The sequence below is a fragment of the Chiloscyllium punctatum genome, chromosome 20 (genome assembly GCF_047496795.1).
Source record: "Chiloscyllium punctatum isolate Juve2018m chromosome 20, sChiPun1.3, whole genome shotgun sequence".
Taxonomy (NCBI): Eukaryota; Metazoa; Chordata; class Chondrichthyes; order Orectolobiformes; family Hemiscylliidae; genus Chiloscyllium; species Chiloscyllium punctatum.
The window spans coordinates 16,257,493-16,274,666 of record NC_092758.1 but is presented as its reverse complement, the minus strand read 5'-3'; the positions used below and the strand labels follow the sequence as shown (position 1 = coordinate 16,274,666).

Below are 17,174 nucleotides of genomic sequence, written 5' to 3'. Positions count from 1 at the left end.
CCAATCCTTGTGGAAAACCCCTTGTCGCAGACCTCTGTCAGTAAAACACCCCTCAACAAAACCTTGACAAGGTTTCTCATGAGAGGCTGGTTAGGAAGGTGGCACAGTGGTTACCACTACTGCCTCGCAGCGCCAGAGACCCGGGTTCAAGTCCTGCCTCAGGTGACTGAATGTGTGGAGGTTGCACGTTCTCCCTGTGTCTGCATGGGTTTCCTCCGGGTGCTCTGGTTTCCTCCCACAGTCCAAAGATGTGCAGGTCAGGTGAATTGGCCATGCTAAATTGCCCGTAGTGTTAGGTAAGGGGTAAATGTAGGGGTATGGGTGGGTTGCAGGTCGGTGTGGACTTGTTGGGCCGAAGGGCCTGTTTCCACACTGTAATTTAATCTAGTCTAATATCTAATGGAATACAAGTAGAAATAGCAATTTTGAACACCAACTAGCCACGAAACAACATGACCAGCTATCCTTAGTAGCCACACACACAGATGACAAGCAACATGAGTTCGACTGGGACAACACTACTATTATAGGACAAGCCAAACCATGAACAGCCAAGGAATTCCTGGAGGCATGGCACTCATTCACAGATTCAACCAATAAGCACGAGACCTGGACCCAATATACCGGCCACTGCAGCGGACAGCTGGAACTGACAACCGGAAGCGGCAGATACAAACCACTACAAATGCCAGAGGAAAGATTACAGAAGCGCTTCACAGGAGGCTCCCAAGCACTGAGGATGTCACCTAGACAGGGGACGAAATGTCTGCAACACAAATTCCCAGCTCGGCGAACAGAACCACAACAAGCACCCGAGCTACAAATCTTTTCCCAAACTTTGATACAGATGTTCACCAGGACGATGTCCTCCCAAAACACCACAATCCTTCTCCAAAATCCATTTTCCTTATTTTTTCAAAGTGAAGGGGATGGATATTGTTGTGACAGTTCCCTGCTTGGGTACTGGGCGGGGGGTACAGACCGAGTGAACTCAGATATTACAGCCCCTTACCCAATCAAACGCTCCTTAGTTTAAATGGTGAGAAACTATTCCAACCTATCGTGTGGAAACTGGCCATGAATTAGAAATAGGAGGGTGGGGGGAAGTGGAGGGGTGACAGAATATCAGTTTGGTGCAAAAACAAGAAGAAATGGGGAGGAAACTGATCACATTAGGAGGATGGGCGGCAATCTTCCTGTCTCTCTCTGATTATATATGGATGCCAGCAGCTCATGTAAACATTTACTCATGACAAGTTAGCAGCAAACACTTCATCAGGTCTGGGGGCAAAAGGCTAAAGTCCGCCGTCAGTGCTACAATGGAACTCCAGGGGAAAGTTGCGCTGGTGACTGGCGCTGCCCAACCATTGGGAAAGCAATTGCTGAAATCCTCCTGAAGAACGGCGCTAAGGTAACAATTCTGCTGGAATCAGTTCCTGTCAATTTTCCCATGTAAAGAAAGGTGACCATTGCCCAGGCAGTGTGTTCAGAAATGCAGCTGTTTGTGTTAATCTGATGACTGATCTGGAGCAAGTGGTGCCTAAAAGCAAGGTTTAATAATCAGAGTTTTAAACTGAAACCGATCTGCAGGGTAAACTATATTCCAGCAATTTACAGGAGTTACTTATGGTAAGTATGCAATGGCAGAAGGTGTAACACCTGCCCATCCACCTCCCCTCTCCTCACTATCTAACATTTCAGAAATAAATTCCAGGTGAAGCAGTGCTTTACCTGAAATGATTAGATTAGCTTAGATTACAGAGTAGAAACAGGCCCTTCAGCCCAACAAGTCCACACTGACCCGCCGAAGCGCAACCCACCCAGACCCAAACCCCTATATTTACCCCTTCACCTAACACTACGGGCAACTTAGCGTGGCCAGTTCACCTAACCTGCACATTTTTGGATTGTGGGAGGAAACCGGAGCACCCGGAAGAAACCCTCACAGACACGGGGAGAATGTGCACACATCAAACAGAGAGTCACCTGAGGCAGGAATTGAACCCGGGTTTCTGGCGCTGTGAGGCAACAGTGCTAACCACTGTGCCATCGTGCCGCCCATTTTGATTACCTTCAGCCCAACAAGTCCACACCGACTCACCGAACAGCAACCCACCCAGAACCATTCCTGTACACCCAACACTATGGGCAATTTCACATGAACAATTCACCTAACCTGCACATTTTTGGATTGTGGGAGGAAACCCACGCAGATGTGGGGTGTATGTGCAAAGTCTACACGGACAGTTGCCCGAGCCAGGATTTGAACCCTAGTCCCTGGTGCTGTGAGGCAGTAGTACTAACCACTGAGCTACCGTGCCACCCAGCTCCATTTTTCTTTTTTTTTGGGGTGCCGGCATATTAAACCTGCTACCCTCTCAGGTGGGTGCAAAAACATCACAGGGCACCCTATAGCTAGGGGAGGTGATGGCCTAATGGTATTATCGCTAGACTGTGAACCATGAGACCTAAGTAACTTTCTGGCACCTGGCTCTGAATCCCGCCATGGCAGATGGTGGAATTTGAATCCAACAAAAATCTGGAATTAAGAGTCCAATGATGAACCATGAATCCATCGACGATTATCAGAAAAAAACCCATCTAGCTCACTGATACCCTTTAGGGAAGAAAGCTGCCAACTTTACCCAGTGTGGCCCACATGTGACTCCAGACCCACAGCAATGCAGTTGACCCCCAATTGCCCTCTGGGCGATTAGGGATGGGCAAGGAATGCTAGACCAGCCAGTGACACCCACATCCCGTGGAAGCTTAGAGTCATAGAGATGTACAGCAGGGAAACAGACCCTTCGGTCCAACTTGTCCATGCTGACCAGATATCCCAACCCAATCTAGCCCCATTTGCCAGCCGCCTATATCCCTCTAAACCCTTCCTATTCATATACCCCCTGAAGTCACACCAACTGAATTAATTTGAATTAGCTTTATAGTCACGTACTCAAATAAGTAGTTAAAAAGTTTACAAGTCACTACTTATGGCGCCATTTTGGTACACAGTACCTAGTTTCCCTCAGTGTCGCTGGGTCAAAATCTTGGAACTCCCGCCTCAAGGGATACACACTTTCCAAATCCATGACCTCTACCATCTAGAAGCACACAGGCAGTACATCCATAGGAATACCACCACCTGCAAGTTCCCCTCCAAGCCACTCACCACCCTGACCTTTATTTTAAACAATTGTTTATGAAGGACATGGTGGTGAGTGGCTTGGAGGGGAACTTACAGATGGTGGAATTGGCCTGCCTACTGGAACCGATGCAGTCCTTGGGTTGGAGGTGTGACACCACCCTATAGGCACAATCAACTGATGCAACTGGTGAGGAATCAGAAATAATCCTTACCCCCTGAGATGAGGAGACTGCAAGGGTTTAAAGTGGCCATCATTTGCTGCCTGATTTACCATCATGGACTCGACGGGCTGAACTGCCTCCATCTACAATCAAGTTTTAGAGAGTCAAACTAGCCCAGAAACAGCAGCCAAAGCCTCAAGAACGCAATGGCTTTCAGAACCTGGAGACCATTTGATAAGAAAATGTTAGTAAAATTACCAACATTAACTCGATCAAACAGTCACGTCAGAAAGCATGATTTGGAGATGCCGGTGTTGGACTGGGGTGTACAAAGTTAAAAATCACACAACACCAGGTTATTGTCCAACAGGTTTCATTGGAAACACACTAGCTTTCGGAGCGACGATCCTTCATCAGGTGATAGTGGAGGGCTCAATCCTAACACAGAATTTATAGCAAAAATTTACAGTGTAATGTAATTGAAATTATACATTGAAAAATTGATTGTCTGTTAAGCCTTTCATCTGTTAGAATACAGTGATAGTTTCACTTCTTTCATGTGTAAATCACAAAACCTTTTTTTTAAAAAGTTGCATTCTCGGGTTAGCTGTTAACAATGGTGATAGCTAGACAATATGTTGAAAGTGTTGGCCCCCTGTGTTCTCTGTCTATGACCTGATGTTTAGATTGATTCTAATCTAAAAAGTGAGGTAATGGAGTTTTACATAAATTCATGCAGTTTTTGAGCTCAGAGTTCTACATGAATGCATGCAGTTTTTGAGCAAAGTACAATGTAACCCTGCAAGTACAAATTCACCCCACAAGCTATATGGGTGCATGTGGGCCTTTGTCTGCCTGTGTGTGTGTGTATGTCTGGGTTGGGGGTTGTGAGTGTGAGAAAGTGTATGTCTGCGTGTGTAGTGAGTGCAGAGTGTGTTAAGTCTGTGAGGGGGTGCATGTGTGAGTGTGGGAGTTTTGTGTCTGTAGGGGTGTGTGTGGGTGTCTGTGTGCTACAAATTCTGTGTTAGGATTAAGCCCTCCACTATCACCTGATGAAGGAGCGTTGCTCCGAAAGCTAGTGTGTTTCCAATTAAACCTGTTGGACAATAACCTGGTGTTGTGTGATTTTTAACTTTGTACGTCAGAAAGCAGACAGTCTATATATAGCTTAACACAGGAATATGAAACCAAAATGTGTTAACCACGACAACCACAAGTACCCAGGGCTGCATGACTAGAGAACACAACAGTTTCTGGTGGCTGAAGTCAAAAGATGCCTCTGAAAGGCTCCACAGTTATAAAAAAATCAGTTTAATAAAGTTTATTTTCCTGTAAGTGATGTTAAAGTACTGAAACATTTGTTTGACAGATTTAAAAGAACTGTTGACCAAATTTTAACATATAGTATTTATTAGTTTTCACTGGTAAATTTTTTTTAAATCTACACCAGCAGGATCAGATTCTGCTGAAAGGTGGCAAGAAGTTAATCATTAAGGCAAATTTCCACACGCTCGAGACCGTGCAGGAGTCTTCACAGAACTAGGAGCAGGAGAGGTCCATTCAGTCTCTTTAGCCTACTCCGCTATTCAATACCTGCACCTCACTCCATCTAGTCTACTGTATTCACTGCTCACAATGTGGTCTCCTCTACACTGGGAAAGCAAAGCGCAGACTGGGTAACTACTTTGCAGAATACCTACATTCTGTCAGCAAAAATGAACGTAGCAAAGACATAGACTTATACAGCACAGAAACTGACCCTTTAGTCCAATCCCTCCATGTCAACCAGACCTCTAAGTTGACTTTGTCCCATTTGCCAGTATTTAGCCCATATCCTTCTAAACCTTTGCTACTTGCGTAAGCTGTCCAAATGTCTTTTAAATGATGTAATTGTACTTGCTTCTATCACCACCTTCAGCAGCTCGTCCCGTACATGCACCACCCTCTGTATAAAAAAGTTGCCACTTAGGTCCTTTTTAAATCTTGGCCCTATCACTTTATCCTCTATCCTCTAGTTTTGGACTTCTGCACCCTAGCAAAAAGACCTTGACTATTCACCCTATCCATATCCCCCATGATTTTATAAACCTCTATTATGTCGACCCTCAGCTTCCCATGCTCCAGGGAGAAACAGCCCCAGCCTACCCAGCCTCTCCCTCAAGCTCAAACCTTCCAGTCCTGGCAACCTCCTTGTAAATCTTTTCTGCATATTTTCAAGTTTAACAGCATCTTCCCTTGAGCAGGGAGGCCAGAATTGAATACGGAATTCCAAATGTGGCCGAGCCAATGTCGTGTGCAGCCGCAATGTGCCATTCCATGTGATGATGCTGTCTCTTTAAGAAGGTTATTTTGTCCTGGGAACTTTTGAAAAGAGGTTGTAAAGGCTGAAGTGCAAATTGGCTACTGTTGAGAACTTAAGTAAACAACTTAGGAGGCCTTTTCATTCTTTTTTGTAAAGTTGGAATAATGGAAGCAGCTTGAATGGGAGTCACCAGTTCTCATACATGAGGCTGTCTCGTTATTTTTAGCTGTCTTCAGTGAATGATTTGTATGGCCGGGCCTAAGCAAAGTCCGTCAGATGTATTATGATCTCATGCTTCTCTCAGCTTGTTATACTGTAAGAGGACAGAGCTCTGCAAGATGGACCCTGAGATCTTTATATCAACAGGCCACATTCATAGACAGTGCTGACATCGTGAGCATGTCCTTTAAAGGTATATAGAATAGTATCATAGAATCCCAACAATGCTGAAACAGACCCTTCAGGCAGCAAGTCCACACTGACCCTCCAAAGAGTAACCCACAATAACCCATGCATCTAACTCACACCTCCCAGAGCACCAAGGGCAATTTAGCATGGCCAATTCATCTAAACTGTACATCTATGGATTGTGGAGGAAACCGTTCAGCGGTAACCCATGCAAACACCCAAAGAATGTGCAAACTCCACACAGAGAGTCACCCAAGGCTGAAATCAAACCTGGGTTCCTGGCACGGTGAGGCAGCAGGGCTATACACTGAGCCACCATGCCATTCCATAAGATTCCATATCTGCTGCAAGACATGACGCATTTCCCATTTTCCAAAGAGAACCAATCCCGAACAGATAATTGTACAGAGGCACATGTTGTCAATTCTGTATATATATACACATTTAAAATAAGTTTTCACAAAATTAATAATCCAACTATGATATAACGTTCTGGAACTTTGATAAATTGTCCCAAGCTGGTGATCATATGATCACGTCGAGAGGTGTGTTTTTTTCTCAGTTCTTTCTTATTGAAAACTTGGTTGGTTTGCTGCAAGTTGCAGTCACTCAGTGTCATCACACAATTGGCATAGCTTTTTCCCTCTCTACAGAACATTACTTTGTTGTATTAAGAATAAATAACTGCATGAAAAGCAATAGCAGAAGAAATAATACTAGCTCATACATTTAATCAGCTATCACACAACACCAGGTTATAGTCCAAAAGGTTTATTTCGAATCACAAACTTTCAAAGCAGTGCTCCTTCATCAGGTGAACTAACCTGGTATTGTGTGACTACTGACTTTGTCCACACCAATTCAACACCAGCCCTGAAACATCATAGATTAAATGTCAGCAAACAATCATACAGAATACATGATCGAATATTTTGCACACAGTTTTCCCATTTGAACTGTTCACACATGTTATTACACACCTCTACAGCAGCTGGGACTTTAACCCAGGTTTCTCGGTTCAGGAGTAGAAATACAATCAGTGAACCACAAGAAGAACCTTATTGAACGTGGAGGTGTTCCAGACCAACCACCTTCAGCTGTTTCATAATGACCTTCCCTCTGTCATGAGGTCAGAAATGGGGATGTTCTGTGAAGATAAGCTGGCTCAGGACTGATGGACTCTCTTTGACATATAGCTTTCTATTTTTCTTATTCCTAAAACTTTATAAAATGGTGCAGGATCATGGTGATAGTGGAAAAGCTTTTCACTGTATTTTACTGTCTTTCTTACCAGAAAATACATGTGACATTAAAACCATTCATTCATGATTGCACAAGGTTCAGTGCTATTCATGACTCCTCAGATACTAAAGCGGTCCATCTGCAAATGTAATAAGAGGTGGATAATATCCAGGCTTGGATTGACAAGTGACAAGTAACATATGTGCCACACAAATGCTGTTATGATCATCACTGATAAGAAACAATCTAACTACCGTCCCTTGACTTTCTGCGGTGTCACTATCACTGAATCCCCACTATCTTTGAGATTAACATTGACCAGAAAGTCAACTGGACCTGCTACGTAAACACAATGGCAACAAGAGCAGATCAGAAGTTACGAATACTGTGGTGAGTAACTCACCTCCTGAATCCCCAAAGCCTGTCCACAAGGCACAGATCAGGAGTGTGATGGGGTACTTCCACCTTGAGTGGATTGGTATAGCTCCAACAACACTCAAGAAATTTGACACCATTCAGGACAAAGCAGCCCACTTGATTGGCACCACATCCCCAAGCATCGACACCTACTACCACCAAAGCTCAGAAATAGCTGCATGTGCTACAAATAGGATGCACTGCAGAAGTTCAAAGATCCTTGGACAGCACCTTCCAAACCTGTGACCACTTCCATCTCGAAGGATAAAGGTAGCAGATAGACAGCAGCACCACACTTGAAAGAAGCCCTCCAAGTCACTCACATGCTGATTGGGAAGTTATATGGCCTTTCTTCACTATGTTTGGATCAAAATCCTGCAATTCTCTCCTTAATGGCATTGTGGGTTAAACCACAGAAGGTGCACAGTAGCAGTTCAAGAAAGCTGCTCTCCATTACCTTCTCAAGGGCAAATAGGCATTAATTGCTGGCCCAGCTAGCAATACCCACATCTCTACAAAAGGCTCCGATTTCATGCTGCAGAGTTCAGTTGTGTCACATGACATGTTGGGATAGTTACCCAGGAAATGTTAAACAGCAAAGACTTAAAACTGCAGAAGATCAATACAACTGAACTGCAATCATTCACATTAACCACCCAACCAACCATCCCCTTTACATCCAACTACTAGAATGACAGCACCACTCCCAACATGACTTGAGAGGCCCCCAGTAGTCAACTAACCCTCTGGCACATTGACTGACAAATCCTCTACCTAACCGGACACGTTGCAATGACCTGTCCCCATCCCACTTCCCAACTCATTCCCTCCCATTAAGTTTCTTCACTTCTGACCCAACTCCTCTGCCTCGCACCCAAAACTGATTCAGCACTATCACCTTACTTGGCTTCTGATGCCCACGCCTGACAACTCCTGGCCTATCTACCTTGCTGACATCCTACCTCTTAACCTACATTTCACCCATTCTTCCCCACAACCACTTGTACATTACCCACTTGCTGTTCCTATGACAGAATCATAGATTCACACAGTATAGAAGAGGCCATTAGACCCATCAGGTCTCCCCTGATAAAAGTTACTCTGAATCTACAGTCATCACACTTTCCAGCACTTGGCCCATAATATTCAATGTTATATCATTTCAAGAGTTCATTCAAGAACTTGTTAAAGGTTGTGAGGTTTCTCATCTCAACTACTTTCTCACAGTGCAGCCTGGATCCCCTCTAAACCTTCTGCCTTTCACTTTAAAAGTATTCCCCCTTATTATTGACCCTTCTACCTTGGGGGAATAGCTGCTTGATATCCCCCCGGTACATGCCCCTAAATCTTTTATATCTCCAACAGATCACCGCTCAATCTTAAATCACCACCAACAACCTTGATGCAATTTGAACCCACCTCCACTAAACATTAAGCTGTGCCCCTCATTTAATAAGACAATGATGCTACAACTATACACCTTCTTCATCCACTGTTGCTTTTGGAAAAAGCTATGGGTTAGCTGAACTCTTTACTCATTTTAATCCAGCAGCTCATGCCAGAGAAAGGGGATCTCGCATAATGTCCTCCAAGAACGCTGCAACAAATCATTGCTGAAGGATTCTCCATTAGAAGAAATTAGGTATAGATTTCATTTGTCTGGTCAGAATTGGAATTAGGGTTTGAAATGGGCCATTGACTGACCCAAGCTCCATTCAGACACATTGACCAACCTGTACGTTTATTTTAGGATCCTTTGGGACTAACCATGTTTTACCTCCTTTAGGTGAGTCGGTTGGATATCAATGTACCTACAGGGGAGGCTACCAAAGCTGCCTTTGAACAGATCTACGGAGCTGAGAATATTTTGTTTCTTCCATGTGATGTAACGTCTGAGAATCAGCTGAATGGTACCAATTCAAACACTAATTTTATCAACATGCCACTGACTTGTTCAATCTGACTGACTGGTTTCTTAACAGACACTTTGCTGCAACCTGTGGGAGTAACAATTAGCTGGGGGGAGTGTGAATGGGAGTTACATTGTTGGCATTAGTAAGTTTATACACTGCAATTTGATTAAGTATGCTCAGTACAGCAATGTGATGCTTCATTAGGAGAACAGATTCCAGAATTCAATACTCAGTCTGTGCTCAGGCACCAAATGATACTGCTCAGCTTTTTTGTGTTCCTTGGTTTCAGAGTCTCAGTGTTCCTGGTGGAGAATCTCAGTCCAAGTGTCTCTTGTTTTGACCTTTGTGGTCCTTTCTTGGTCATGGTTTTGATGGTCCTGGTTTAATGTCCCAGGCGTGAGACCATACTCTAGTTTAGTGTCTCAGTTCTTCTGATAATGGCTTTCAGAGTCTGTTCAGTTCTGTCCAAAAGAATAAGGCCTGTTGCCTCTTGCAGGGATGTTCCTCAATGGTTTGATGCCGCACACCATTACCATCTTGCAGATGTATATATGGAGGAGGGGAAGTGATTTTTGCAAACCTTTTTTTCAGGATCTTGGTTGTTGTGAATTGTGGGAAACAGAAAGCATGCTGGGAGCATTCCTCGCATTTCACACACCACCAAGAGACGGGCTTCCCTGAGAAACTCCAAAAATTCTGGTTGCACATCAAGAGCATTTGGTGAAAAGTTCTGTCTAGGCCTTGATCAACCACATTTCCTGGGGAAAAGATCAGGAAAATTAATCAATTGTTTGCATATCAAGATCATTCTCGATAAAAAAATATCTGACAACTCGGACAGAAAGTCTCATTTTCAGGAGAGATTGGATAGAATGGGGTTATTTTCCCTGCAGCAGAGAAGGATGAGGAGTTATCTGATTCAGGTACACAAAACTATGGAAGCAAAGACAGGCAGATTGTGAAATTCTCTTCCACGTGGCAGATATATCTAACACCAAAGGACGAAAGTTTAAAGTAAGTGTTTTCTCGAAGACCTGAGGAATAAAATTTCCATTCAGAGGGTGGTGGGAATATGGAATGCACTGGCTGAGGGGGTGATGGAGTCAGGTGCTCTTGCAATATTTAAGAAGGATCTGATTGAGCACTTAACATGCCAGAGCAAAGTAGGTTATAGTCCAAATGAAAGTAATGGTATTAGCATAGTTTGGTATTTGTTGGTCAGCATTGATATGATGGACTGAGGGCCTGTTTGTCTGCTGAATCCCTCTATGATTCAGTAACTGAATGAGTCATTCTGAGGAATGTTTTTAGTGTTCACATGCTTGGTCGTAGACATTGCAAACTTTGATAACCAACTCTATTCACTGTCTTTTCCAGATGTTTTCAGCAAAACTCTTGAATAGTTTCAGAGATTGGACATAGTATGTAACAATGCAGGGATCTTTGATGAGGAAAACTGGGAGAACTGCCCCAGCATAAACCTGGTATGTGTCAATTGTATATTGTTTATTTTAATTGGGTTTCATGTGAGCACACTAATTGATACTTACTGAAATTGGGCTGTGGTTGAGTTTGGAGATGAATGTTTTTAAGGTTTCATTCTGTAAATCAATGTAGGACTCAGCAAAGAACGGTTGTGATTAACTCCTTAAGCCAATAGATTGCAACAGTACGTACTCCTCTGATAGGTTGCTGAGGCTAAGGATAAAGTTAAAAATCACACAACACCAGGTTATTGTTCACCAAGTTTATTTGCAATTAGTAGCTTTCAAGTAAATGCTGTTGGACTATAACCTGGTGTTATGTGATTTTTAACTTTGTCCAGCCCAGTCCGACACTGGCACCTGAAAATCCATCTGAGGATAATTAGGTTATATCCTCGGTCCCTCACTACCAGAGGTACCTCCATCTGACATCTATGTCCTTTGGAATCTGGTCAGCTCAAACAATGATTGTGGCACTGCACAGGCTCTTGCCGATGATGGTGACACTTTTGTCAAAGGCCATGTTTCTAAGCACCACTAACTAATGATGGACATGGAAGTCCCAGCAGAATGGTCAGATGCTTTCTTTTCCTCAGATCAAGTGATTCTTATCATGGATGTGCTGTGATCTGAGATTGTCGAGAGAATGGATTGGAGGAGATAGATATGTAAGACAGAAGGATGGGAGCTGGTGACCAGCAATAATTTCCCTTGATTTTATTGACCTCACACCGTGACAATTTTTTAACTTGTTCAAGGGATGTGGGTGTAGTTGCCTGGGGACATTTAATAAGGTGGTGGTGAGCTCCTTCCTAAACTGCTGCAGTCAATGTTGATTAGGTCCACCCAAAAAGCCATTAGAGCAGGAATTCAAAGATGTGGACCCAGCAGCACTGAAGGAACAGTGATATATTTCCAAGTCAAGATACTGAGTGGCTTGAAGTGGAATTTGCAGGTAGAGGTATTTCCATTGATTTAGAAGATTTTTCTTGGCAGTATGGAGGAACAGAGGGATCTTGGTGTTCAAGTACATAGATCCCTCAAAGTTGCCACCCAAGTGGATAGGGATGTTAAGAAAGCATATGGTGTTTTGGCTTTCATTAACAGGGGGATCAAGTTTAAGAGCCGCAAGGTTTTACTACATCTCTACAAGTCCCTGGTGAGACCACACTTGGGATATTGTGTCCAGTTCTGGTCGCCCTACTTTAGGAAAGATAGAGGCTTTGGAGAGGGTGCAAAGAAGATTTACCAGGTTGCTGCCTGAACTAGAGGGGTTGACTTATGAAGGGAGGTTGACTAAGCTCGGACTTTTCTCTCTGGAGAGAAGGAGGAAGAGGGGTAACCTGATCGAGGTATACAAGGTAATGAGAGGCATGGATAGAGTCAATAACCAGAGACCTTTCGCCAATGCAGGATTGACTGGCACGAGAAGTCATAGTTTTAAGATATTAGGAGAACGATATAGAGGGGACATCAGAGATAGGTTCTTTATGCAGAGAGTTATGAATGAATGGAATGTGTTGGCAGCGTTGATGGTAGAAGCAGAGTCATTAGGGACATCTAAGCGACTACTGGACATGCACATGGACGGCAGTGAATTGAGGGGTGCGTAGGTTAGGTTATTTTATTTTACATTAGGATTAATTCTCGGCACATCATCATGGGTCAAAGGGCCTGTGCTGTATTTTTCTACGTTCTATGTTAACTGTTCTTATTAAACAGCAGAACATATTTGTTAGGCTGATAACATATGTCTTCTTGATGTTTTTATGTTCTTATAACATTTCACATAAGATGAACAAATATTGAAATGGAAGCTCAGGTTCTGTGAAGGCATCTGTTGTGTCAACAGAACAGGAAATGCCCATGAAGATGGGAGGGGATGATGGTCTGTTAACTGACAGTTACGGTTCAGCCATTACAAATTCCTGGCACCTTCCTGAAAAATCTATTTTTCATAATAAAGATCTCGTTCATGTGGGACATTAAAACAACACCTAAGAAACATTAGTAGGCAATTCAGTCCCTTTCAGTCTCTTTTACAGGAACATTACATATCCATATACAGCAAGGCTTGAACAATATTCAGACTTTGGCTGATAAGTAGCAAGTAATATTCACACCATGCAAGTATAAGGTAGTGATCATCTTCAACCTGAGAGAATCTTACCCTCATATCTTCACATGTAACGGCATTGCCATCACTGAATTCTGCACAATCAGTAGCCTGGGTTGTAGCATTCATGAGAAGTACAAGAGACTCCTTTGGCTTCAAGATTAAGTCAAACACTGAGAATTCGACCACAGATCACTTCCCTCTTAACTCTCCAAATTGTGACCACCAGCCCCAAAGCACATATCAAGTGTGTTATGGAATACTGTCAACTTGTCTGAATGAATGCAGTTTAAAATTCACTCACGAAGCATGACACCCTCCAGGATTCAATGGCCAGCATAATTGGCACCACATCCACAAATATTCACTCGCTCCAACATCAATGCTAGGTCTCAGCAGTGTGTACCATCTATAAGATACACTGCAGAATTTCTACAAAGCTTCTTTGAAAGCACCTTCCAAACCAATGAACTCTCCTACCCTGAATAGCAGATGAATGAGAGCACCATTACCAACAAGTTTCCCTTCAAGGCAATCACCATGCAGACTCAGAATGTCAGCGTTCTTTCACTGTGGCTTAGCCAAAATCCTGGAACTCCCTATCTCACTACTTTGTAGTGTACCCAAAGCACATATACCACAATGGGTCAGAAAGACATCTGATGGTCACTTTCTGAAGGACAGTTAGGAATGGGCAATAAGAAATGGCCTGTTCAGTGATGCCCACATCCCACAAACAAATTAAAAATGGAATGTTTCTGTGTTTTTAAAGAGACGAGTCAGCATGTCACAGCTGTTTCACTACTCTGTTAGATCATAGATAATCTCTACATTATATCCACTGAAATGTTTTTGCTTCTTATCATCAGACAACATTACCTAGCAACAAATTATCTTTCTCTTTAAAGATCCAATTTTTCCTGATCAGCTACAATTGTTTCGAGTAAGAATAAAATTTCAATTAATATTTGCATGAAGAAATGCTTTTAATTCTATTCCAAAAAGATTTTGCTCTCATTTTAAATTGCCCTCCAGACGGATGAATTGCTTCATATCTAGCCAATTTACCCACATCCTTTTCAAAGCTCAACACATTTGAGGTAAGGGCAGCATTGTGGTAATCCAATGGGAGTAAGTGTGGTCTGCAGATGCTGATGAAGCATCTGCAGGAATCCTGATGAAGGGCATATGCCCAAAACATCAATTCTCCTGCTCCTTGGATGCTGCCTGACCTGTTGTGCCTTTCCAGCACCACACTCTCAACTCTAGTAATCTAATGGCCCAGGCTTAATGCCCTAATGCCAGTCATTCAAATCCAACCATGATAACTGGACAAATGCAAGGTCAATGAATGGAGATCATGAAGCTACCAGACAGTCATAAAAACCTGTCTACTTCTCTTGCAGGGAAGGAAATCTGATGGGAAATCTGATGATCTTACTCGGTCTGCCTATGTATGATTCTACCCCCACAACATTGTGGTTGACTCTAAAATGGTCTACCACAGCATATAGCTGCACACAAATACCACAGGAATGATGAATAAGAAGGAAAGTTGAAGGTCCTTCTGACATCAACTTAAGCCAGTGATGCCCATGTTCCACAAATGAATAAATATTAAAGAAAATCTTACTTCTATCATTTTCTCAAAGGAAATGAGGATGGGCAATCAAAGTTGACCTGGGCGATGACCACTCCACCCAGGAATGAATAAAAAACCAACTCATTGCTAAGTGCAATGAAACGTTGAAGATTGAGGCCGGTCAATCAAAACCACCATCACCAGTCACATATTGCACATTAGAGAATGTGCTCCTTATCCCTGCTCTCTGGTCAGCTGCCTGCTAGTCAATTGCCTGTCAATATCAGTGGGCTATGACCACACCCCATTTAATATAATCAACTCGGAGAAAGTGAGGACTGCAGATGCGGGAAATCAGAGTCAAAACGTGTGGCGCTGGAAAACCCAGTAAACTACGAGTCATTATATTTATTCATTAACAGACTTGCTCAAAACTCATCACATTGATGTGAATCTGGACCCTAAATCCATCCCACTAACCAAATGACTGATTAACCTGTTAGTAAAATGGAACCTGCTGATCCACTCACTGACCAATCTTCACATCACAGTAACGAGTTTGCTCATTCCACTGAATATCCTCTTCATTCGTGGATCAATCGGTTTATTCCAGTAACCAGGTTGTCAAACCCATAGTTTGTCCATTCTGTTTATCAGACTTCCCATTCCATAAATTATTCTGCATCTTTCCACAGCGTTTTACTGTTTATCGTTCTACTAGCACCTGAATTTTTCTGTGTTCCACTAATGCTTGAATGTATTCTTGTTGGGTGAATTTCAATGTAGCTTACTAACCACATATAAACAGATTAGCTCAAAACTCATCACATTGATATGTATCTGGTCCTAAATCCATCTCACTAACCAAGTCACTGATTGATCTATTCCATTTTACCAACCTATTATTCCATCTATTGACCGATCTTCACATCACAGTAATCAATTTGCTCATTCCACCGAATATCCTCCTCATTCACGGATCAATCATTTTTTTCAAGAAACCAGGTTGCCAACCCCGAGTTTGTCCATCCTGTTTAATAGACTTCCCATTCCACAAATAATCCTGCATCTTTCCACAGTGTTTTACTGTTTATCATTCTTCTGGCACCTGCATTTTTCTGTGATATGCTAATACTTGAATGTACTCTTGCTGGGTGAATTTGAATGTAGCTTGCGGTCCATATGCATCTCTCTGCATTTTGCAACTGTCTGTACATGTCAGTATTTTCACATTAATTGAATGGCCTGCTCCCTGATGATTCCTATGATGCTTGTATTGTAGGTCAGTGTAATTAAAGGAACCTATCTGGGAATACAGCACATGAGTAAAGAGACTGGAGGGAAAGGAGTGATTGTTAATATCGCCTCCATTGCAGGTAAGTCAGCAAAGTAACAATAGCTTATCAATGAGCATTCCAAGTGTTGCCTGAGGATTCTGGAAAACATCCACAGTGGGCAAATTACATTTTCAGGGGAAGCTCATTTTACAGCAAAGATAATGATACTTAACTTCCACACAAGCTGTTGGTCATCTAATTCAACTCACAACATCGTTCAACTTCTGTAACTTACCTTCAAGTGTCATTCACCTCAAGCCATTCTCTCGCAGTCACAAGGTGATTGCATTCGAATCACTTCTGGTTTTTCCTTTGTTCATCATTGGATTTGTTGGTCACTGTTTAATAGTCCATAGGATCACATAGAACAGGAGAGGCTCTTTGGCCCATTGGGTCTGTACTTCCAAAAATGTACTGAATCTACACCAGCCTTACTTTCCAGCACAAGACCCATCAGAGGCCCACAACAGTTATTACCCATCTCTGGGAGACAACAGTATATACATAGACAAAGATATAACAGAGACACTTAGAGGTCTATAAAATACAAATAATTTATTAAGGACTTAAACAAATCACGCACACTGGCTGGGTTGGAAGTCCTCTCAATGTCTTCACTACACTTCCTGACCTCGGGTAACTCTTGCAGTGATATTCTTTCAAGTCTTGCTGAAAATCAAGGATTTCCTCAGCTGCTTCATGCAGAGATCTGTTCCAAGTATATGCCTTATTTCAAACTATCTGTGTACATGACAAATCCTGAATATATTAGTCCATTCATATGTTCCTCAGCCTTTCCTTTACTAAAAGGATGAGCCAAGCCTAATTCTTCATCCCAACAATATACACTGACATTTCAGCTTAGTAATAAGGGAATGTTGCTCTGCTATCATTTGCTGAGCTGTTAAAATGAAACAATGCCTGCACCCTCAGAGGACATAAACATAGCCATTGCTACAGTTTTAAAGAAGATCATGGGGTAGCTCCAATATCACTACTAGCATTTATCTGAACAGTCCTTTTGTAGCACAAATACAGAGTATAACTGAAAAACAACCCAATTT

General features: G+C 42.6%; 1 long non-coding RNA gene across 1 annotated transcript; it reads left to right on the top strand.

Moving 5' to 3' along the window:
- Positions 1–1,317: 1,317 nt before the first annotated feature.
- On the top strand, positions 1,318–16,144 carry LOC140491776 (uncharacterized). The gene is made up of 4 exons (XR_011963425.1): positions 1,318–1,411; positions 9,465–9,588; positions 10,969–11,075; positions 16,056–16,144. It is a non-coding gene; the product is annotated as an uncharacterized lncRNA (long non-coding RNA).
- Positions 16,145–17,174: the final 1,030 nt, after the last annotated feature.